Source organism: Mauremys reevesii, linkage group 12, assembly GCF_016161935.1.
Source record: "Mauremys reevesii isolate NIE-2019 linkage group 12, ASM1616193v1, whole genome shotgun sequence".
NCBI classification, from domain to species: Eukaryota; Metazoa; Chordata; order Testudines; family Geoemydidae; genus Mauremys; species Mauremys reevesii.
In genome coordinates, this window is record NC_052634.1 from 28,038,237 (window position 1) to 28,060,923 (window position 22,687).

Genomic DNA, 22,687 nt, shown 5'->3' on the forward strand with positions numbered 1-22,687 from the left:
TATTGAACGAGCTCAACCTGTTTAGCTTATAAAAAGAAGATTGAAAGGTGATTTCACTGAAGTGTTGAAGGGCCTTAATGGAGAGAAAAGATTGGGTATTAAAGGGCTCTTTAATCGAGCAGAGAAAGGCATAACAAGACCCAATGGCTGGAAGGTGAAAAGAGACAAATTCATATTACAACTAACGCACAAATATTCAACAGCGAGGATGATTCACGACAGGAACAAGCTCCCAAGGAAAGTGGTGGATTCTAATTCTAATTCCTTATGAATATTCTGTGTGTTTGTGTCTGCAGGGGAGGAACATGCTCTATTCCCAGAGGACTTTATTCCTCCAGCCTGCAAGGACAGAGGGGATGAAAACGAGTTGCTCCTTCAATCCTCCCCACAGAAAGGCCCTTCTTAGGAAAGGCAAAATCCTAGAAAGAAAGAGTAACACTGAACAAGACTCCAGAAAGACAGATTTTTATAATCACAGTGAGAGGTTTTTCACCTGGCCAGGGACTTGAACCCTGGACCCTCAGATTAAAAGTCTGATGCTCTACCAACTGAGCTAGCCAGGCTCACATGTGAAAAGTGCAAGTTGGTGCAGAGGTGAAGCTAGTCAAGAAAAAGCGAGACGGCCACAATAGGGGAAACCTGCTGCTCTCTCTCTCTTCCCAGCCCTGGCCTGGCTGGGTATTAGTGCTGGTTAAAAAGACAGGAAAATATCGGCATCTACCAGCCATTCATAGCTGTACAAGACTCAGGCACAATACAGATGTGCCCATCTGTAAGTGCCAAATGGTTGGATTGGCTAATGCAGCCTGTAGATGTCCAGGGCACACTGGGATATAGAGCCAAGTGTCCATCACCATCATCATTTCAAAGGGATAATGATAATAATGGGAAGGTTCACAACTGACTCAGCAGTTGCATACAAAGGTGCACGTTTGGCAGTTACGTTGGCTCAGGTTGGCCACCCCAGTCTAGATTTAGAAGTTACAACATTTAAACTTGAAAGAGGGGCCAATTTCTCCATCATTTCCCACCTTTACATCCAAACACGATGAAGGTAGCAGATAGAGCCAGAGCAGGTTGTCTATGAGACCAAGTATATGCAGAGTATCCTCGACAGAGGTTTGTTCAACCTGTTCTTAAAAACCTCTGAGGACAGAGACACCACAGACACCTTTGGGAGCCTATTCCAGAGCTTAACTGCACTCAGAGTCTGACATTGGTGAAGTAGGAGGCTGAGAAAAACAACACTAGCTGTCAGAAAAAAACAACCCTCCCTAGTGCTTTAAGCAGTAGGTTCTGGTGTTTTAACAGCCATGGCCTGGGTTCAATTACCCCTAAAAACGAGAAGTTTTTCAATGAAAATCTCCATTCATTTTGCATTTGAAATGGAAAGGAAAAGAGAGCTTCTTGTCCTTATCAACAAGGCAAAGAATGGCTTTTTTCTCAGTAAATATTTTTAAAAGGGGCTGACTTGACCTGAAGATCTCATTTCATTTGTATTTACAATGGAATGATTCTCTCTAGGATTGACAGAAATTCTTCAGCTAGACTCGGATTCCACGGGAATACAAGAAGCGATTGTGTCTAACACCTGCCTTTTTTTGGACAACAGTGATGTCTAGGTTTTCCATGGACATTTCCCTTCCAGCACCTCAGGCCCCATCCAACAATACAAGAAACTGAAATGCACAGAAAGTTTCTCACCATAGGATTCAGTGACCAGGCCGGGGGGAAAGTTTTGCCATTTGAAGATGTTTGAATTCCCTCCAACTTCTCTCCTACAAATGCTGAATAGTTGGTGGTGTAATGTTACAGGAGAGGTTGAAATTAGGCTATTTCGTCAGATAGAAGACAGTGATTGTGTCAGGAGTGGGATGTGAATGGAGCCTAGAGCAACAAATGACAGTGTTAGAGGGCTTATTCCATCACCCTCTCACTTCCCTGGTCCTTCTCGCATGACCAGAGAGCAACAATACCCGAAGTCCAAAGGCGCAAACAATTTGATGTTTATTGGGGTGAACGTCCAGCAAGCATGATTCCAGTTTCCTTCCTTAGTGTTCCCTTCTCAGCTCTGACACCACAGAGCCTTGTCTGTGTCCCTGTTTCTGTTCCCATCCCAGTTCCCATTTCCCCTTGTAGCAAAACGTGATCCCAATTCCCCCATCCCCAGTCCCTGTTCCCATTCCCCCCCCCATCCGCCTTCCTGATTGACTGCAGACTATATAGTAAAACCTGAGTTCTGCTTAGCTATTTCTTAACCAATCATTTTACTGAAATTTAACTATCCAATCCTAACATATTGTAACATGGTTATTTAACCAATTATATTCCACCACCTTCATTGGTTTACACCCAACAAAATTAATTATACAGCAGACAGAAACAATCACAGAACCAGACAGAGACCATGCAAATAAACATACAAAACAATACAGAAGGGAGGGTTTCACAACTACATCTATACAGACATAAGGGTTTTCCAGCTGTGTCTATTGATAAGTGAGTTCTTGCCAAACAGGATGCTACCAAACTAAGTTTCCCTTTCTCTGGAGGTGATGGAATATCAGGGCAGGATTGTATTCCTCACAGCCCAATAGCACCTTATTTCAATGTGACTAGTTGGGAATGTGAGGATGTGACCATACACTTCCCAGCTTATGGCTGCCTTTGCTGCTTAGCCGAAGAACCAGGCCTCAGACTGTCACAGTAAGAGAAGGCCATTACACAGACAGGCAGTGATTTTTTATTCTTTCTTTTATATCTTTATAACTAGCTAAGTGATAAAAATACACCTAAATTCTTAAAGTACAGGCCTTTGCAGACTGGCCTGAATCTCTGTATCCTAACAGTCCTCGAGGTCAGGCAGCCTCTGGGTAAGGGGGTGGGGACTCAGATCCTTTCTACAGCCAATTCCACCAGGGTCGTGTATAAACCAGGGAAGTTTGCCACAATAGCCAGACCAGATGCCCCCTTTACACTTGTGCTCTGTCCTCATTGCTTCTCTGTCTCTCTTCCCCTCATCTCTGCTGCTCCCCCTCTGGGCTTTCTCAGCACCTGGCCCCACAGCGCTTCCTGGGGGCCAGAGACTGCACTTTCTGTACCTGCGTATGTGGCATCTCTCCTGATTGCTAAGGAAAGGAACCTTTCCAGGAAATGGCCACAGCTTCTGGGAATCCCTGTGTGGCTGTGAACAGAATTTGGCTCCTGGCACACAAGGCAACTTAAAAGCCAAGCACCCAGACAGGGGCTTGAACTGTGGACCCACAAATTAAGAGCCTGATGCTTTACCAACTGAGCTACCTAGACTTATTGAAAATATTTTTACCGTTCACCACAAGAGTGATTATCCCAGTGTGCAGGCAAGAGTGAGCAGGCAGGCATAAGAGAGTCAAAAAAAGTCCCAGGAACCCCTCCTCTTTTTCTGCACAGCCACTGCCTGTCAGAAGGATTCCTCCTCCTCCTCAGAGAGACTAAATCTCTGTGCCTAGACAGCCAGTCCATCCGCTGCACCTCAATCCCCCATGCCCGAGCCTCCCTGCCAAAGCCCTGCACCTGGCTCCAGAGAATTAAGTCTCACGTGTCGCTGGGAACTCGACTTCTTGTGCCCAGAGAGTCTCGGCCCCCTCAGCAGATGACCTGAGAAACACAGTGTCTGGCTTTTCCAAAGAAGTGTTTAGACCCCCTCATCATGTGGCCTAAAGGATAAGGCATCTCCCTGTGGATCGGATGATTCAGGAGTTGAGTCCCCTCGTGGTTGTGCTCACTTTGTGCTGCAAGTCCTGCTCCCTTCAGGGCTGGAACCTCTTCTTGGCCGCTCAGGCCAATGCTCTGGCTTCAGCTAGAGCCCCGGGAAGGAGTTGGGGGTTGGGTGTCACAAAGGCTGGGACCTGAATCCCAGGTGCTTCCAGTCTCGCCTTTGCCCTTCCTGACTTGCCAAAGAAAATGGGCGGCTCCACTGCCAAAGTCAGCACCATGAGTGGGAACGGTCAGAGGCCCCAGCAGGGGGGCTGGCCCTGCTTTCCTACCCTCTTCTGATGTTGGCCACAGAGCATCAGCAGCCGCCCCACATGCTGGTCTGTGGGTGGTCTTCAGTGGGGTTCAGCACAGCAGGGAGCAGGCTGGCCCTGTGGCTGTCTGCTGGCCACACATAGGCATGGTCCTCTCCTCCTCTTGCCCTGACCTCCGCTGCTTTTAAGCCTTCCCTTGGAGCTGTCAGCACCAGCCACCTCTGCTCTAGGTGCCCAGAGGAGGAGAAGTGCTGGGCTTCCACCTGCCCAGCCCTGCTTCCTTCAAGCACAGAGGCAAGTGCCAGACTTGTGGGCACCAGGTGAAGCCGTGAGAATCCCAACCCTCAGGTGTCAGTTCTAGAGCCCTGACCCATCCAGCAGGAGGGGAAAAAAACTGCTCTTGCAGAGCTGGAGACAGGGAAGTGGAGCAGGGTGAGCTCAAGGACTTTACCACAAGGTCCCACTGAGACTTGAACTCAGATTGCAGGATTCAGAGTTTTGAGTGCTGCCCATTACACCATGGGACCAGCTCATGTTGCCTTTTCTGGCCATCAGTGACCCTCATGGGGCCAGCTCATGTAAAGGACTGTTGGCCCCTTACTAAAGCTTAGTGGGGGTTTTGGTTGGCTAGTTCCCAGTCCCAGTAGAAGGGGAAAGGGCCAATGGGAAATCAGGACCCTGAGACCGACAGTTCCCTGGGCAATGGGGAGAGGCCAAAGCTCCAAGTTAGCCGCACTGACAGGCCAGGCAGTGTAATGAGGGAGTCACCAGGCCAGGGGGTCCCATCCTCCATGGGAGCTGGAACTGCCTGGGCCAGAGTGGGGCAGAGCTAAGGAGAGAGCAGGAGCCCAAGAAGAGCCAGGGAGCAGAGCTGTGCAGGTGTAGTGCCAGAAACTGGTCCCTGTAGGACTTTGCTACCTGTAGCAGTCACTGATACCTGAGGTTGTTCTTATTTGCTGACTTGTCCTAATTGGCTAAAACTTGACAGTGGTGGGGGATGGAAGCATAAAGGCTTCATCCTCCAAACGACCCTGCCAGGTGTCCATCTGTATCTATTACCTCTTAACACCGAATTGTAAAAAATAGAGTGAGGTCATTTAAACATAATTTATTTTGCAGCTTCATTTACTGTGCTAACAATGTAGTATCCTGACACCGATACTTCTGCCCATGTGCCCTGTGGGTTGGATTCATTTTAGTGGGATGTGGGACATGTGGAGGATAATTTAAACTCTTAATTTCCTTAGGGTTTCCCTGCAATATACTTCTCTGCTGGTGCAATTTCTGACCATTGCACGTCTATTGTATTTATTACAATAGACAAGTAAGTCACACAAATGACATAGTCTAGGGGCTTGGCTACACTTGCAAGTTAGAGCGCATTAAAGCAGCCCCAGGTGCCCTAACTCCTGAGGTGTCCACACTGGCAAGGCACATGGAGCACCTGGGCTCTGTAGGTGGAGCGCTCCTGGTAATCCACCTCCATGAGAAGCATAAAGCTCGCTGAGCCCTGCTGAAATACCCGGGCATCAGTGTGGATGACGTGTTGCATCACTGCACTGTGTTTGTCCTCAGGAAATGTCCCATAATCCCCTGAAGTCAAGTGCCCACTCTGGTCATTGTTTTGAAATCGGCTGCAGGCATGCGGATATCCCCTTTCAAAGCTCCGTTTCTGACTGCTTATCTGCTGCTTATCTGCTCTGGGACAAAGCAACCATTAGTGTGGAATGCTGCTGCTGTTGTGAGTGTGTATGAGGGGAGGTGGGGGTCTGCTGCTGTCTGAACACACAATACAGCATGCTGACACACTCTCAGCCCCCCAAACACACTGTCGCTCCCCCCACGTACACACAACACACTCCCTGTCACACTCCAACCCCGTCCCCCATTTGAAAAGCACGTTGCAGCCACTTGCACACTGGGATAGCTACCACAGTGCACTGCTCTCTGTGGCATTGCCAGAGCTGCTAATGTGGCCACTCCAGTGCGTTTTCAGCTGTCAGTGTGAACACACGGCAGCGGTTTCCCTGCTGTGGTTTCACTCCCAGCGCTCTACCTCTGCAAGTGTAGCCAAGCCCTAAATTTCCCAAACCAACCGAACTCAGTAACCGCCCTCCACCACCACATGCAGGGAGTAAGGGCACCGTGGAGCACACGCCGCACTTACTGGCACAGCCTTGTGCATGCTGGGGTGGCCACCTCCCCATTGATGAGACCTGGTCCCACCATCTCCGCGGAGCTCCAGTCTGCCCTGCTGCCATCCCTATCTGTGTTGTCTTCTCTAGCAGTTGACTGGAAGGTGAGCACTGGCCGCATGCCATGTAGCCGTGTTGTCTCGAAGGGCGAAAGCAGGAGGAATGATGCCTTCATAGCCCACCTAATATTCCATAACATAGTTAAGGAAAATATTTCTCAATGAATTCTCAGTAAAAGATCAGAAGCAGCCAGTGTCCACATCAGTCTACGAGCATTGGTATTTTCTTGAAATTTGTCAGACCAACCTATCTAACACCAAACACACATTTGAAATTCTTCTTTTCACACTGTTGCTCATTCTCAGGTTCTGCTTTGTCTCCAGACAGATCCATTATCTTTCAGGACAGCGTTGCTCTTTCTGTCTGTTTCACTCACTGAGGTGTTTGGAGTAAACACTCCCCTTCCTTCTATTCTCAGGCAAACACTAGTATTAAGTGTTTGTTACTGATGGGTCTAGAAAGCATTGGTCAAGTGGAAGATGCTGTTTCTGGGGGATTGCTCCCAAGATCCAGTACTTTGGGTTCAAATGTCTCCCATCTTCCTTGGGGAACATAACACCAAGGCTTTGTTGCAAAATAGAAGAAGGAAGGAGTTTTGCCACCCCAGATGGGACTTGAACCCACAATCTCTGGCTTAGGAAGCCAATGCCTTATCCATTAGGCCACTGGGGCCCTGAAGAGCAGTGAAAAGAAGGATAGAAATTCCCTCTCAGGATTGCACATTCCTCACATTCACTCAGAAGCCAAATACCCATTTAATGGCCTTACAGAAACGTCTGCATCCCCTGGCAGCGAGGCACCTGGGCAGGTGGCTGACAGAGCTGAGCACCACCTTTCTGCCAGCCATCGTTAGAGAAGAACCCCACCCTAGAGTCACCCCTCCCTCCTTCAGCACCTCCACGGCTGTGGCTCTGAGTGGCAGTAGGATGATTAGGGGGCGAATCCGGGGCTGGAAGGGGGGTAAGGTCGGCCTGTAAGGAGGAACCAGGTGGGGCAGACCCAGAGGGAGGCTGTAGGCTGCTGGTTGGTTGTTGGGATCCGAGCTCTAGATCAAAGCTGCACAGTGACCTGACACCCAGGGTTATAGGGCCGACATAGTGACCCCCTTACTGGCCTCGGTGACCCCCCTTGTTACTAAGGGCATTGAGGAGTCTCTGTCCCTTAATAACTTCTGGGAGCTCCCAGCAGGCTGCGGGCGTCAGCCGCCTCCTGCCTCACAGGTTAGACTCTTGGTGCTGTGCCAGCCGCCCCCTCGCTTGCAGGCCCAGTGTAAGAAGCAGGAGGCCCGGTGCTGGCAGAAGAGGGTTTTGATTGATCGACCTCTGTGTGCTGGGCACAGGACGCTTCCACTCAGTAGCATAGCTGGGGGGGAGCAGGGGGAGCAGCTAAGGGTGTCGGGTTCCTCCGGTGGGGGTGTGGAGCAGCCGTTCGTTTTCCTGTTCGCACTCCTCTGCGGTGTGAAAATCGGGGAGGGGAGGCAGAAGCCCCACTTCCCTCCCGAAATGACGCCCAGTGGGGGAAGCCAGGACAACAGGGTGGGGCGGCAAGTGGTGGCCAGACTCTCACTGCCAGGGTCTAGTCTAGCTCAGGGTCCAACTCAACTTCCTTCCCGCGCCACTGGCCCCCAGTCCCCTTCCACCACCAGGTCAATCCGGGCACTAGGGCGGGAACAGGGTGAGGCAGCAAGTCAAGCTGAGCAAGGCAGGCAAAAGCGAGTCTTGTCTTCATGGGCCACTCACAATGACGTCCTTTTTGTGTGCAACTGCCGCAAAAACCTCCCCCGGGCAGAGAAGCAACAGGCCAAATTATTGCCACACAGCTGCCAAAGTAGCTCAGTTGGGAGAGCGTTAGACTGAAGTTCTAAAGGTCCCTGGTTCAATCCCAGGCTTTGGCAGGCACTTTCATCCCTCTTTGTGTGGGGGTGGCTTGTTTTCTGGGAGCACAGTGGTCCCTGCACCCAAGGTGAGTCCCTGAGCTTGGGCTCTGCAGTAGGAAAAGATATTGTGGGCTTCTGCCCCTAATTGGCTGGCCTGACCTTTAACAATGAGGGACAGGAGCTGTCTCTCCTAAGTGAGTTATTGGTGGACCCAATATGGCAGGAAGAGAGTGCTAGAGGGGGTGCTGGGCAGTGACAGGCAGGTAGAGAGGATGAAAACTCTTCTGTGCAGCTGAGGGAGGGCAGTACCAGGGAAGGGGCATGTGTGAAAGTGGCCATGTGAAAGGGAGTTGGGGGCCCAGGAGGAGGCACTTGATGTTCAGTGCCTTGGAGCAGCTGGGCTTGGACATGGTGGGTGTTAAGGAAATGCACATTAACAACTCTAGGGTAGCTTGATGGGCAGAGGGTGATTGGAGGAAGGGTCCATCTCTCTGGTCCTCCAGGCCAGGGAAGAATGATGGGGTTGGAGTCTTGTTCTTCACATTCATGGTGCGAGTACAGAAGGTGGTGGAGCTCCGACCAGGGAGGGCATTATTGGTGGCTTTGTGCTCCATGGCACTGGTTACTGCTATATTAATGTGTATGGTCCCCAATTAAGGCATGAGAGGAAAGTTCTATGAAGGAACTGGCTCCCTTCTTCTAGACCGCACGGTGTTTGGTGTCGGGGGGGATTTCAATTGTTGCACCGGCCTGATGACTGCTGGTCCTGTTTTCCCAACCGTCAGAGGAAACTCTTCTATGATGAGCACTACCTGGCGCAGGTCTGTAGCGAGGTCGGCTTAGAGAACGTGTTTCTGCACAGTGAACCAGTGGAGGGTGAGCAGTAACCTCCTATTCCTCTGACCCGAGCTCACACCAGCCGCAGAGGGGATACACCTTTCTGCGGGGACAGGCCAGGAGTTGCACTGACCGGATTTACATGAATGAGAGCACGTCGACAGCCCAGTGCAGGGTGGTGCCAATGGACTGTGCGGATCACGCAGCTCTCACTGTGTGCTCAATGTGGGCAATTCCCTGACCCACGGCAGAGGATATTGGAAGCTGAACATCCAGAGCTTGCAAGATAAAGGAGCAGGGGGGTGAGGCCTGGAGGTGTTGGCAGAACGGGAAAGCATCAGAGGGTTCTGTGGTTACCAGGGGGATTGGTGGGAGTCGGTGAGGGAGGCGTTGGTGGCTTTGTTCCGGTGGTCAGGGAAACACCACAACATTAAAGAAACCAACAGTGCAAAGTCCTGCAGTGTCACCTTGTGGGATTTCCACAAGAGCATCCAGGCAGGGGAGCCAGTCAGCATGTGACTGTACGACCAGATCAAGCGACAGCTGCCCGAGTTCCAGGAGATGAGGCTGCAGTTGGCTGATATGAGCGGGAGCATCGAGTGAAGGGAGGAGCAGACTCCCCTGACATTTTTGCAGCCTGCATGGAACGGAGACAAAGCAGGGGGATGCGGGGACTCAGGGCAGGACCCACGGATCCGGTAGTGCAGGACCCACAGTCACTGGAGGAGGAGAGAGAGTCCCGCGAGAGGAAGCTGCTGGTGGGAAGCAATAAGTGCAGAGTGCAAACCAGCCAAGAGTCACAGGGGTCTAGAAAATGAAATAGCAGCAGGTCCCATGGTGTAATAAGCAGCACTCAGGACTTTGAATCCTGGAATCTGAGTTCAAATCTCAGTGGGACCTCGTGGCGATACATTGCTTTGCTACAAAGCACTGGAGCTCAATGTGTTTGGCTACCTTCTCTCAGGTAGAGAGTGAGATTTCTTCCTCCTGCTGGGTGACTGATCCCCACTGGAGATAGGTCTTTGCTCTGGCTGGTTCAATGGGCTGGCGGCTATAGGTTGGGGTCCTAGAACTTAACAGTCTGGCTAGAGATTCCTTGGGGTTGACCGGATGGTTGTTTCTCGCTGCTTCCCCTGATGTCCACAACTTTGGTCCCTGCAGCTGCCACACTCTTCCTCTTGCCCACCTGGCATTTAGAGGAAGGAGGGCCAGGGCCAGGCTTCACAGTCAGGGCTAGGCAGGAGGGAGGAAGAGTCCCAGGCGGGAGCCCCACACACCTCTCCTCCTCTGGGCACCTGGGGTGTTGTTCCCCCCTGTTCAGGCACCCCTGGGGCCCTGCACTTCCCACAGCTCTCCCTGATTTCAGCTGTTAGTGAGGGAGCCTCACTGCTAGCACAGACTGGGCAGTTTCTTGCATGAGAGACACTGTCCCAAAGCAGGACTAATGCTTAGAGCTGGTTATCAGTGACTTCAGATCTGTTGGTCTGCAGCAAGACTCTCCATTGAGTCTTAACCAGCTCTGTTATTACACAGGGAAGAACAAAAGGGTCAAATGGGGCCTGGAAGCCTTAAGAAGAATCCACCCCACCGAGTACAACACTGGTCGCTACCTGCTCTCAGCTCCACTGAGAATGTTTTGGGGTCACCCATCGCCTGTATCAACCTAGGAGTCTCAGAGAATTCTAATTAACAGGTGCTCCAGTGGCGCACTTGGTTAGCGCACAGTACTTATAGGGCAGTGCTGAGAGGAGCTATGCTGAGGTTGTGAGTTCAAACCTCACCTGGAGCTCTGGTTTTCATTAACCAAGTGGTGTCACCCCCTCATTTGGCCTGTGGAATGTAGAATTCAAGCCCTGGGTACCCTCAGGAGGGGGCTAATAAAAATGCCCCCTTCACTTATTACCTCCTCTCCAGGTCAGAATCTACCATCCTTTCTCCCCCCCAGCCCCTGTGCCAGGATCCCTCAAGCAGAGCCTGGAGTCCTGCCCTGTACTATTGACAAAGACTAAGTGACAGGGACAAAACACTCAAATCCCGCCTGCTGCGAGGAGCCAGGTTTGCTCTTCAAATTCTGTCATTGGTACATTTCCAGGCCTGGGAATGTCCCACAACAGCATTTAATGGGAAGCTGCCTGCAGAACAGTGACACTGCACAGAGCTCCTGTGGAGGAGGGGTAGGAATTAGTAACATTTTGAGGATCGTTTGGGAAATGAGCCTTTGCTGACAAGGTTTGTCTCTGTTCATATTTCACCTTCAGGTGTTATGTTGAGGGATCTTTAGTATATTTTTGTGACGTTAATAACTATCTCCTCAACTTTATTTACTCAACTCAAAAATTGGTCACTTGATTTTTGCATCTCCCTGTGAAACTACAACTGACACGTGTGGCTTTCTACAGGGGGTCATGATGTTAAAGTTGGGGAATTCAGTCTCTGTACTTCTGGGGGGAGTGTTGCTTTTTTACAGCTGCCTCAGGGCCAGGCACACCAGGCTGTTAGCTGCACCCACTGTCCTTGCCAGGGGCCCCTGCTGAACCCTGGGCGGCTGCACTGCAGTGCTGGGGTGACTGCAGGTAGAGAAGCTGCTGTGGAGCAATGTAGAGCAGGTGCAGGAAGGAGACGGGGTCACTATTCACATTCTGAACTGCACAGTTTTCCAAATTTGGGACTAGATTCATAGACTTAAGGTCAGAAGGGACCATTATGATCATCTAGTCTGACCTCCTGCACAATACAGGCCACAGAATCTCACCCACCCACTCCTGTAACAAACCCCTAACCTATGTCTGAGTTATTGAAGTCCTCAAATTGTGGCTTAAAGACCTCAAGGTGCAGGTAATCCTCCAGCAAGTGACCCGAGCCCCATGCCGCAGAGGAAGTCAAATGTCCGAGAACAATTCTAGGGGAAGGTGAACGCAGAGCAATGACACTGGAGATGCCCAGACCTCCAATAGGGGCAATGTGGAAATTAATAATGGGAAGATCATTTGTGAAATTAGTCGTCACTGACAAGATTTCTCTCTGTTCCTATTTCACGCTATGGTGTTAGTTAGAGGAATCAGTACAGATTTTTACTATATTAATTAAACACTTAATTTTATTTAATCAAGCCAAAAACTTAGTATCACTTATTTTTTCTCTGTCCTAGCAAGAATGAATTGAATTTTGTGACTTTCTGGAAATGTGGGAAATTCAGTCTCTGTGTTTGTGAGCTGATGTTTTCCTCTCACAGGTCAGTGCCTGCATTGAAATACCCAGAGGGATCTAAGGGCAGGTGTACGCTGGGCACTGAACTGGCAAAGTGATGTCTCCCAGGGTGTGACCCCCCCACAAACCCATATAGTTAAGGTGACCTAAGCCCGGGTTAGATAGTGCTAAAGAAAAGGAAGAATTGTTCTGTCCATGTAGCTATTACAGGGATGGGAAAATCCCTCCAGTCACTGTCTACTCCAAAGTGCTATAGCAGTGCCACAGCAGCATTTTAAGTGTAGACAGAGTGAAAGTAGATTTATCTCCAGTTTGCACTATGGATGCTCAGGCACTAAGACTACGATAATAACAACAGCGCAGCGCTTGCGTAGTTGGCAGGATTCAAACCTGCGCAGGGAGACCCCAATGGATTTCTAGTCCATCGCTTTAACCACTCAGCCACAACTACTTAACATGTGTCTGTTTCACTGCATGATGATTTTGTTCTCACTGAATTGTCACTTCAAATTGTTTGCTCAGACCAGCTTCACCAGCACACTCACGGCTGCACATCAGTGTAAGTGTGTCCTGGGCTGAACAGCGAGAATTCCTGCCCATTTCCTTTCCGGCTGGAGCAGCATGAGAGTGTGTTTGTGTGAACGACATTGCTGTAGATTGTTGTTCATTCCCCACTCTGACAATTCAGACAGTCCCTTTCCTAGTCAAATCTCCAGCACATCGTTCCAATAGCAGGGGTCAGATTTCTCTGGGGCACTGAAATTTTTCAGAGGGATGGCGTGTGAACTCAGCCTTGCATTCTATCCCTGATGTTTCATGGACTAACAACAGCAGCAGAAAGAAAGAGCGGAGCCAATATCTCCCTGGCAGGGATGCAGGTGCCATGACCCCTCTGTCTGACCGTTGCCATTGCAGGAGAAAAAGGTTCACTGGCATCGAATGCCCTATCTCAGACCAGAGACACAGGGAGGTTTTGCTGTTTATGGATCTGTGCAAAGGAAATTTTGTCTCTGTGTGAAACTGAGGTCAGAAATGAAACGTCCACATGGTGGCCCAATGCTCTAGGGAATGTGGGTGAAGGACTCGGGCTGAGAAATGATTTAACAGGGGTTTGTTTCAATTTATTGCCCTGATTAAAATCTGTGGCTAAAAGGCAGCCACTGTTGTTAGTACTTGTACCTGTGTAGGGACACCCCAGTGGGTGTCAAGTCCATTGTCTTCACCAGGGGCAGTCGATTATTTTAGCAAAGTACAAATTTCTTGGTCAAGGCCTAGGCTCCGGAGAAAACAATACACTGCTGATAAGAAGAAGTACGTCAAAAAATTTTGCAGCCACCATGGGCATAACTATGATGTGTCGTGTTTCACTCTTTATACCTGGGGCCACCTCCTTTCCCTTTAGCCTTGTAGTTGACCAAGGGCAAAGCTGAACATCTCCTCAGATACCAGGGAGCGTTTATGTCCATTCCTGTGAGTTACACAGGGGTTTGATGTTGCTGCTTTCAGTCCTCTGGCTCTGCCGGGATAAGGAACAATTCAGGCTGTCACTGCCCTTCCCCCAACACAGTTGCATGGGAACTGACCAAAGGAGCCTGCAGCACTGCCAACTCCTTTAGCACCCTCGGATGCAGCGCATCCGGCCCCACGGATTTGTGCTCATCCAGCTTTTCTAAATAGTCCCGAAGCACTTCTTTCTCCACAGAGGGCTGGTCACCTCCTCTCCATGCTGTGCTGCCCAGTGCAGCAGTCTGGGAGCTGATTTTGTTCGTGAAGACGGGGAGGGGGGAGGGGGGGAAGCATTGAGTACATTAGCTTTTTCCACATCCTCTGTCACTAGGTCGCCTCCCTCATTCAGTAAGGGGCCCACACTTTCCTTGACTTTCTTCTTGTTGCTAACATCCCTGAAGAAACCCTTCTTGTTGTTACTCTTCACATCTCTTGCTAGCTGCAACTCCAAGCGTGAGTTGCCCTTCCTGATTTCACGCCTGCGTGCCTGAGCAATATTTTTATACTCCTCCCTTGTCATTTGTCCAATCTTCCACCTCTTCAAACGGCGCTGCCTGCCAGTGCACTCAGCCTCACTTGGCAGGTAACAAAAGGGATCGAGTGGCCGTCCAGTTTCTGGAGAGTGGCTGACAACACCCGACCTTCTGCCCTGAGGAGAAACTGACGTGAGACAAGGCAGGGGAGGTCATTCTTGTATTGGACCAACTTCCGGTGGGGGGAGAGAGAGAGAGAGAGAGAGCGAGAGAGAGAAGCGACACGCAAGCTGCGCTCTTTCCCCAGCAGCAGGTGGGCCACGTCGTCTCTCTGCTGGCCTGGCTTCCGGGGACGGGACCCGGCTACCACTACAGGGCAGGCAAGAGCGGCAGCCCGGGCGGGCAGGGGGAGGGGCCCGAGCGGAGGGGCGGAGCCGCGGGAGCGGGTATGCAGATCTGTGTGCGAGCAGAGCATTGTGGGAGCGGATGCAGGCTGCCAGGCAGGGCCCGACTTTGGCACCGGGAGCTCGGCGTGGAGAAGAGAGGGGCTCCGGGGGATGCGTCGGGGCAGCTGTCGGCAGTGGGGGCCGGTGTGGGCGAGGCCGGCGGTCGGTCCGCCCCATGTGTTATAAGTGCGGGGCGAGCGAGGGCGGGCAGCGGCCGGGTAGTAGGAGCTCATACTTATCTGTGGGGGAGATTCCATGATCATGAAGGTGGTTTTCCTAGAATGAAGCTCATCCATTGCACTGTGGGTGTGCTGACCTCTGCCATTTCCTCAAATGCAGGAAACTTGACTGCATAATTTGTGGTAGTGGGGGACTGCATTCGTGCTCTCCCCTGGCAATTGGTTGGAACAACAGAAAACCAAAAATGGGCTGCTTAGACTTAATGCACTGCAAAGCAAACTCTAAGGAAAGCAGGTTTTTTTTCTGTATCTTTGGGAGTGCTTTTTTCCACAGGTCTTGTACTTTTGGCCACCTTTGTTGTTCCTCCTTGTAAGCAAAGCTCAGCTCTGAAACTTTACTCGGGCCTTATAAGGCTCTCTGTGTTCTTGGGTTTTCCTGGTCTTTTGCAGCTGGTCTGCTCTCTAGTCTGCTTTTGGGGGTCTTGGACCGGTGCCTTCTTTGGCTCTAAGGGGAGCTGCCTGCCTGCTCTGCTTCTTTGCCTGCTTGTAGTTTCTTGCCCGGCGCTCCTTCTCAGGCTCTTCCACCTTTGACGGGAGGACGGCCTGTCCAAAACGCCTGTCCCACCTGGTCTCCTCGTCCAAGAGGCAGCCTCGCCCCCTGCCCTGGGGCCGCTTTGGCTTTCGCTGTCTGTTCCTGTCTCTTGGTGGCCACCCTGTCTGTGCTACGGAGACTAGGTTGTCACAACCCTGTGCTGGAGGAGGGCTTTCCATTGCTTTAGGCCCACCCACTGCCTCCCCGAATGCCCTTAGCTACGCTGGGGGTTAGGGCAGGCGTGGCCGTGTCACCCAGGAGCGGGTTTTCCCTTTTGCACACCTCTGACGGACGGAGCTGTTTTGACTTAACTGTTCAGCACGCACCAACCCTCGGGCCTGGGCTGCACGGGGAACGTAAATCGGCGCGGCTACATCAGTCCGCGCCTTGGTCGGAAGAATTCTTCCGTCGACCTAGCTCCCGCCTTTCGGGCAGGTGGATGGCCGGCACCAACGAGGAAAACCCTCTCCAGGACCCTTCTCCGGGAATAGTGCCCTTCCGTTTGGGGAGATTATGCTGCTTTAAAAAAAGAGAAATTGTTTAACTGCCTTTCTCTGAGGCAAGGTTGACTTTGTATTGCTTCCCTCGTGGCTCCTTATAGCAGTTGTGTTCTGAAATCTTTAGGGTTTGACTTCATTTATGATGAAATCTTGCTGTGACTTTATTCTAATTTTCAATGAGTAACTAGACCTGAGCTGTTTCGTGTGTTAGTGAAGGATTGTTTAAAAACCTGGGATTCCACTTTCGGCTGCCTTTCCATTACATTTCCTCTGAAAGCCACCGAAAGCCTCCACTTCCCACATAACTCTCTCAAACCTGCAGTCATCAGACATACAGAAGATGCTTACAGTTTCACTCCATACGAGTCCAGTTCCTTGCTGTTTCCTGTCTAACCACTGCACACATATGGTATCCCCTCCCTACCCGGAGCTGCTTCCTGGCTTTTGCGCTCAGGACAGGAAAATGAGAATGGAGAGGTAAGCTGTGCAGGGAACTCTTCCTCAACTCGCACTCCACCCCCCAAGGGCCTTTCGAGGTCTTCTACAGACTTCAGGTTTCATTTGATTTCCAAGGTTTATGGGCTCATTAATTAGCCATCTCTCCTAATGCAGGGATCCTACGGGTCAGACCAAAGATCGATGGCCCAAAAGAGCTAAGAAACAGAAATAAAGGTGAGAGCTAGGCGTTACATTCAGATGAGCATCCAGAATCTGACTGTGCCCTGGCACGTTCAACGCTGCCGAAAAGAAGGAGCTCATCAGGTCCCTCTGCTAGCACCCAAATCTGGTGGCTAGTCGGTCTGCTGGGAAATAAGGAAAAGGAAAAGAATTAAAGGAGTCAGGCAATAACAAGGAAATGAAGAGGTTTGTCGAACGGGTTCTGTCTGATTTACTGTCTTCCCAGCTACCCGTCCAAGTTAAAGACCTAACCCAGTATCCTGTCTGCTGACAGCGGCCAATGCCAGGTGCCCCATGCTATACTTTTTTCATACTATAGAAAAGCTTCAGCCAGTGACACCAGCTCAGGGAGAACTCTTCTGTTTTTCTCACAACAGACAACAGCCTTGCCAAAGCAAAGCCTTAAAAAATTGGGTACAAACTCATCAACATTCCTCTCCATGGAAATCTTTAGTAAAAGGCAAAAGATTTATACGAACTGAAAAGAAAGCAGAGTATGTAGAACACGCGGCAGAGGCGCTGCCGGGGCAACCGCCTATGCTCCCAAAAGTCAGGGTGACTACTCTCCCAGCCCGTGGCCTTTTGGGGCTGATGTCATTTGCATGGTTACACCCACCCCGGATTGCATGATGGGAGTGCTTGTCCAAACGGTCATTTCAGCTGCTGCGGGTTCCCCAGTCTCTTTGTTATTGGGGCAGGAGTAATCCAGTGTATTTTCCTGTTGATTTTGGATCAAGAACAGAGTAACTGTACCTGGCATTTGAGGCCTGAGAGCATCACCCTCGCCTGAAAAGTACTCACCATTTAGGGGTATGGGTTCCTAACAGCAGCCCGTGGAGGGAGATAGAAATAGATGTTTGTTGGTGTCTTGCAGGTGCTGCTGATGTCCTTTCTGCTGTCCCTGCTGTGGAAAGACAGAGGCAGAGGTGGTTTTGAATCTCTTCAAATTGTTGTGAGTGCTGCAGTTGCTCACTCTAAGCTTATGCTGTTAGATCTCTTTCACGGTGTATTTTGGTCCTGAGAGGTAAAAGGTGTGTTGTTAGGGAGTGAGGTAGCAAACGTTAGTTGCAGAGGTGGTGCATGTGCCACAGAAATCTTGTGCCCGCCCCTGCCCCTGCCCCTGCTCCCGCTCCCATTCAAGAGTCCAGTATTTGCATAAACCCACCCACTGACCTGTGACTAACAATCTTGCTCTGCTAACTCTTCCAGCACAACAGGCCAAAGAAAGTGTATGCGAGCGCTGTACCACAGCCCCGGTGCTCTTTTCGGTTCCTTCCCACAGAACTTTCCCTCCATAGCAGTCCAGTTCCTTGCTGTTGCTTGGCCAACCACTGCATGCATGTGCTATACCGTATGCCCTGAGCTGATTCCCAGCTTTTGTGCTCAATACAGCCTTGCCCGTCCATGTCTCTGTGGCGCAATGGGTCAGTGCGTTCGGCTGTTAACCGAAAGGATGGTGGTTCGAGCCCAACCAGGGACGACGCTAAGCCCGTGCTACTTCCTTGCTTCCCTGAGGCCTGTGGGGGGGAGCCTCAAAGGTCCCATTTTGCTGCCTCAGTGCTTTCAGCCGGTGGTCCAAAGAGCAGGCTGGATGCCATTCAGAAACCCATCTGCCAGCAGCCATGCCGGAGGCTCAGGCTTAATCCTCAAAGCCGAGCACAAAAACTTTCAGCCGGGAACGTTTCGCTCCCTTCCCGCCTCCGCCCAAGCGGCAAGGGAGAAGCGAAGGAGACAGGCCGGCTCAAAGACGCCTCCCTCCCACTTCCCTGTACGCTGTGCAAAGCTCTTGGCCTGCCTCATGCCTCGTCAGGAAAGCGCGGCCATGCGGCCCAAGCCTGAGTCACGTCCGCGGCCTGGCCCGCCCCGCCCTGGCTGACAGCGCGTAGAGCCACGCGAGTCAATGGCAGGTCGAGTCGGGAGCCTGGGCTCTTTCCCCTGACAGCCACACACACAGCGCTGCCCAGCGCCCCGAGAGCCTCCCTCGTGTTCTCCCGCAGCAGCCGCCTGCCGGTGTGGGTGGGAAAAGGGGACCAGGAAGCACTGCAGCCTCATTCCAGGACAGGAGGCCCTGGCCACGCCCAGGCCTGCCTCTTGCCTTCAGCCCAGGCAGCTCCCTGGCAGGCTGCCGCTTTGCCTCAGCCATCTCTTGCCTCATGGCCTAGGCTCTTGGGGCTCTGCTGGTCACCGGCTCGCTTGAAGGCCCAGAGGGAAAAGAAACAAGCGCACGTGTAGCAGAGGATGGTTTCAATCCATCGACCTCTGGGTTATGGGGCCAGCACGCTCCCGCTGCGCCACTCTGCTGTTTCTTTACATTCTCCCCCCTGCCACCTAGCTGCCACTATCCGGATTAGTGCCTTACACACCCTCGCTCTGGCAGGCAGATGCGCAGGCTGCTAGGCAGCTGCCCTGGTCTCAGGATTTTACAGCTAGCTTCTACAGGGTAAAAAGGATCTAGTTGGGGTTTGGACCCCATTGGGAGCTGGGTAGCTGAGTGCCGGAGACGGGAGCACTTCTTAAACTGTTTTCAGTTACGCTTGTGGGGGACGAGGTTCAGCCTTGGATCCGTGTCTGCAGCAGGCAAGCACCTCTGGCTCAATCGCCCCCCGCCGTATTAGCAGACTAAAACGCGGCGCGAACGCACACGCCTTGCAAAGAGGAGCCGGGATCTCGAACAAAAGTCAGCATTTTATTAAGATGAGGTTCAAAGAAAAAAAAAGTGTACGGTACAGAGTTTCGGGGTAGAAGTTTCTGGTGCTCAGGGAACAACGTACAGCTTACCCAAGGGGTACAAAGTTCGGTTTAAAATGGGGTGGCGTAAGGAATACATAATCTGCAATAGCCCTGACTGGGGGTAAAAGGTTAACGTACAGACACTGAGTTAGGAGGGTATGTTGTCCATATGAGGGCTACGTTCGGGTGTGGAGTATAACGGCGCTACGACGATGAGGATGGATTGACACGCTTTAGGTGAGTTTTAACGTTCGGTGTTTGGGAATCTTTGCCACAATCTAGTTGAAGCAGGGTCAGTATGAAGTCTACCCTGCCATCTGTTGGTGATCTGTCGTCAAGGCCTTTTGGGGCTGATGTCATTTGCATGGTTACACCCACCCGGATTGCATGATGGGAGTGCTTGTCCAAACGGTCATTTCAGCTGCTGCGGGTTCCCCAGTCTCTTTGTTATTGGGGCAGGAGTAATCCAGTGTATTTTCCTGTTGATTTTGGATCAAGGACAGAGTAACTGTACCTGGCATTTGAGGCCTGAGAGCGTCACCCTCGCCTGAAAAGTACTCACCATTTAGGGGTATGGGTTCCTAACGGCAGCGCGTGGAGGGAGATAGAAATGGATGTTTGTTGGTCTCTTGCAGGTGCTGCTGATGTCCTTTCTGCTGTCCCTGCTGTGGAAAGACAGAGGCAGAGGTGGTTTTGAATCTCTTCAAATTGTTGTGAGTGCTGCAGTTGCTCACCCTAAGCTTATGCCGTTAGATCTTTTTCACGGTGTATTTTGGTCCTGAGAGGTAAAAGGTGTGTTGTTAGGGAGTGAGGTAGCAAACGTTAGTTGCAGAGGTGGTGCATGTGCCACAGAAGTCTTGGTCCTGCCCCCGCCCCTTCTCCCGCTCCCATTCAAGAGTCCAGTATTTGCATAAACCCACCCACTGACCTGTGACTAACAATCTTGCTCTGCTAACTCTTCCAGCAAAACAGGCCAAAGAAAGTGTATGCGAGCGCTGTACCACAGCCCCGGTGCTCTTTTCGGTTCCTTCCCAAAGAACTTTCCCTCCATAGCAGTCCAGTTCCTTGCTGTTGCTTGGCCAACCACTGCATGCATGTGCTATACCATATGCCCTGAGCTGATTCCCAGCTTTTGTGCTCAATGCAGCCTTGCCCGTCCATGTCTCTGTGGCACAATGGGTCAGCGCGTTCGGCTGTTAACCGAAAGGATGGTGGTTTGAGCCCACCCAGGGACGACGCTAAGCCCGTGCTACTTCCTTGCTTCCCTGAGGCCTGTGGGTGGGGGAGCCTCAAAGGTCCCATTTTGCAGCCTCAGTGCTTTCAGCCGGTGGTCCAAAGAGCAGGCTGGATGCCATTCAGAAACCCATCTGCCAGCAGCCATGCCGGAGGCTCAGGCTTAATCCTCAAAGCCGAGCACAAAAACTTTCAGCCGAACGCGGCTCCTTCCCGCCTCCGCCCAAGCGGCAAGGGAGAAGCGAAGAGACAGGCCGCTCAAACGCCTCCCTCCCACTTCCCTGTACGCTGTGCAAAGCTCTTGGCCTGCCTCATGCCTCGTCAGGAAAGCGCGGCCATGCGGCCCAAGCCTGAGTCACGTCCGCGGCCTGGCCTGCCCCGCCCCGGCTGACGGCGCGCAGAGCCACGCGAGTCAATGACAGGTCGAGTCGGGAGCCTGGGCTCTTTCCCCTGACAGCCACACACACAGCGCTGCCTAGCGCCCCCAGAGCCTCCCTCGTGTTCTCCCGCAGCAGCCGCCTGCCGGTGTGGGTGGGAAAAGGGGACCAGGAAGCACTGCAGCCTCATTCCAGGACAGGAGGCCCTCGCCACGCCCAGGCCTGCCTCTTGCCTTCAGCCCAGGCAGCCAGAGGTGCCAGGGAGCTCCCTGGCAGGCCGCCGCTTTGCCTCAGCCATCTCTTGCCTCATGGCCTAGGGGCTCTGCTGGTCACCGGCTCGCTTGAAGGCCCAGAGGGAAAAGAAACAAGCGCACGTGTAGCAGAGGATGGTTTCGATCCATCGACCTCTGGGTTATGGGCCCAGCACGCTCCCGCTGCGTCACTCTGCTGTTTCTTCACACTCTCCCCCCTGCCACCTAGCTGCCACTATCCGGATTAGTGCCTTACACGCCCTCGCTCTGGCAGGCAGATGCGCAGGCTGCTAGACAGCTGCCCTGGTCACAGGATTTTACAGCTAGCTTCTACAGGGTAAAAAGGATCTAGTTGGGGTTTGGACCCCATTGGGAGCTGGGTAGCTGAGTGCCGGAGACGGGAGCACTTCTTAAACTGTTTTCAGTTACGCTTGTGGGGGACGAGGTTCAGCCTTGGATCCGTGTCTGCAGCAGGCAAGCACCTCTGGCTCAATCGCCCCCCGCCGTATTAGCAGAGTAAAACGCGGCGCGAACGCACACGCCTTGCAAAGAGGAGCCGGGATCTCGAACAAAAGTCAGCATTTTATTAAGATGAGGTTCAAAGAAAAAAAGTGTACGTACAGAGTTTCGCGTAGAAGTTTCTGGTGCTCAGGGAACAACGTACAGCTTACCCAAGGGGTACAAAGTTCGGTTTAAAATGGGGTGGCGTAAGGAATACATAATCTGCAATAGCCTTGACTGGGGGTAAAAGGTTAACGTACAGACACTGAGTTAGGAGGGTATGTTGTCCATATGAGGGCTACGTTCGGGTGTGGAGTATAACGAGCGGCTACGACGATGAGGATGGAAAGACCCGCGTTAGGTGAGTTTTAACGTTCGGTGTTTGGGAATCTTTGCCACAATCTAGTTGAAGCAGGGTCAGTATGAAGTCTACCCTGCCATCTGTTGGTGATCTGTCGTCAAGGCCTTTTGGGGCTGATGTCATTTGCATGGTTACACCCACCCCGGATTGCATGATGGGAGTGCTTGTCCAAACGGTCATTTCAGCTGCTGCGGGTTCCCCAGTCTCTTTGTTATTGGGGCAGGAGTAATTCAGTGTATTTTCCTGTTGGTTTTGGATCAAGGACAGAGTAACTGTACCTGGCATTTGAGGCCTGAGAGCGTCACCCTCGCCTGAAAAGTACTCACCATTTAGGGGTATGGGTTCCTAACGGCAGCGCGTGGAGGGAGGTAGAAATGGATGTTTGTTGGTCTCTTGCAGGTGCTGCTGATGTCCTTTCTGCTGTCCCTGCTGTGGAAAGACAGAGGCAGAGGTGGTTTTGAATCTCTTCAAATTGTTGTGAGTGCTGCAGTTGCTCACCCTAAGCTTATGCCGTTAGATCTCTTTCACGGTGTATTTTGGTCCTGAGAGGTAAAAGGTGTGTTGTTAGGGAGTGAGGTAGCAAACGTTAGTTGCAGAGGTGGTGCATGTGCCACAGAAGTCTTGGTCCTGCCCCCGCTCCCGCTCCCATTCAAGAGTCCAGTATTTGCATAAACCCAC

General features: G+C 51.8%; 9 non-coding genes across 9 annotated transcripts; 5 read left to right on the forward strand and 4 right to left on the reverse strand.

The window, feature by feature from the left end:
• Nucleotides 1-490: 490 nt before the first annotated feature.
• Nucleotides 491-563, reverse strand: TRNAK-UUU. The gene has a single exon. It is a non-coding gene; the product is annotated as a tRNA-Lys (tRNA).
• A 6,298-nt stretch (nucleotides 564-6,861) lies between these two features.
• TRNAR-CCU lies at nucleotides 6,862-6,934 on the reverse strand. Its single transcript has one exon. It is a non-coding gene; the product is annotated as a tRNA-Arg (tRNA).
• A 1,149-nt stretch (nucleotides 6,935-8,083) lies between these two features.
• Nucleotides 8,084-8,156, forward strand: TRNAF-GAA. The gene has a single exon. It is a non-coding gene; the product is annotated as a tRNA-Phe (tRNA).
• A 2,514-nt stretch (nucleotides 8,157-10,670) lies between these two features.
• On the forward strand, nucleotides 10,671-10,764 carry TRNAI-UAU. The gene is made up of 2 exons: nucleotides 10,671-10,708; nucleotides 10,729-10,764. It is a non-coding gene; the product is annotated as a tRNA-Ile (tRNA).
• Nucleotides 10,765-12,551: 1,787 nt separating this feature from the next.
• Nucleotides 12,552-12,633, reverse strand: TRNAS-AGA. The gene has a single exon. It is a non-coding gene; the product is annotated as a tRNA-Ser (tRNA).
• Nucleotides 12,634-14,838: 2,205 nt separating this feature from the next.
• LOC120376292 lies at nucleotides 14,839-15,001 on the forward strand. The gene has a single exon (XR_005587191.1). It is a non-coding gene; the product is annotated as a U1 spliceosomal RNA (small nuclear RNA).
• Nucleotides 15,002-16,938: 1,937 nt separating this feature from the next.
• LOC120376054 lies at nucleotides 16,939-17,054 on the reverse strand. The gene has a single exon (XR_005586978.1). It is a non-coding gene; the product is annotated as a U5 spliceosomal RNA (small nuclear RNA).
• A 908-nt stretch (nucleotides 17,055-17,962) lies between these two features.
• On the forward strand, nucleotides 17,963-18,036 carry TRNAN-GUU. Its single transcript has one exon. It is a non-coding gene; the product is annotated as a tRNA-Asn (tRNA).
• Nucleotides 18,037-20,447: 2,411 nt separating this feature from the next.
• TRNAN-GUU lies at nucleotides 20,448-20,521 on the forward strand. The gene has a single exon. It is a non-coding gene; the product is annotated as a tRNA-Asn (tRNA).
• Nucleotides 20,522-22,687: the final 2,166 nt, after the last annotated feature.